Source organism: Aplysia californica, unplaced genomic scaffold (genome assembly GCF_000002075.1).
Source record: "Aplysia californica isolate F4 #8 unplaced genomic scaffold, AplCal3.0 scaffold00365, whole genome shotgun sequence".
NCBI lineage: Eukaryota > Metazoa > Mollusca > Gastropoda > Aplysiida > Aplysiidae > Aplysia > Aplysia californica.
The window spans coordinates 20,601-21,692 of NW_004797635.1; positions in this window are offsets into that span (position 1 = coordinate 20,601).

The window sequence follows — 1,092 nt, forward strand, 5'->3', positions numbered from 1 at the left end:
CCACGCCATGCCAGGGTAGAGCTACTGACTGAAGGTGTTTTTAGTCCATTCTCAAAAGGGGGATATTAACATTATTATTCTTTAATTCACAGTAGAATTGTAAATGGGCTGATTTATCAATGTCATGCTCATAATGTGCCGGAACAACATAGGGGGAACTGTTGCTTTTCCCCCCCTCATCCTTACTATCGTCATTTTCTTCTACTTCTCTTTTTCTTTTTGTCACTCTCTTGTGAACTGCTATTTGCGGGGCGCCTTGATAGTCGAAGCAGATTTTGTGCTGTTGAGGCTAGAGAGGTTAGCAGAGTAAGCCCGATTCCCCTTTTGAACTTCTCTGTTGCAATCTACCCCTTGGCGCTCCTAAGACCTAATGCAGTTGCGAGCGCTGTAAAACCATACTAAAGCTAAAGCAAGTAAAAAATGATCTGTGAACTATGGAAATTATGCTCCTACTTTACCACTCTTTTACAGCAAAAATCGTCTAAGCTCATAGGCCATGAAAAAAAGACGCAATTAACTACATAAGCGCGTTCAAACACACGCTGGAATGCAAGCTCACTCTTGCTCACAACAGCATACAAGTACTCTTTTTGTTTAATGTTTTACGGCGCTCGCAACTGCATAAGGTCATGAGCGGGCGGGACGCATTCAAAATTTTCAGTTTGGTAAGAATTTTGAATTTTACCATGACGGCGGCCGAAGCCTACTGTTATCGATTTTGGACCACCAAGGAATTTTTTAAATTTTGACGTGCGCAACTTGCACACGAGACCTCCACGACTTTTCGACTTATCCGAGAAGGCTAGGTACTAGATTTTAGATAAAAAGCCAAAAACAAACGGCAAACAAAACAAACAAAACCAAAAGTAAAAACAAAACAGATCAGAGGCAAAGGCAAAACCGATCAAAAAAGCAAAAAACGAAACAGATGTGACCTTGTCGTTCACCTGTAGTTTTAGCGGAGGTCAGACGAGCTGGTGAGGAGAACAAGACGATCTCCGTTGGGAGGGTGAATAACCGAGGCTTGGTACATGTAGGTGAAGAAGAAGAAGAAGAAGAAGAAGAAGAAGAAGAAGAAGAAGAAGAAGAAGA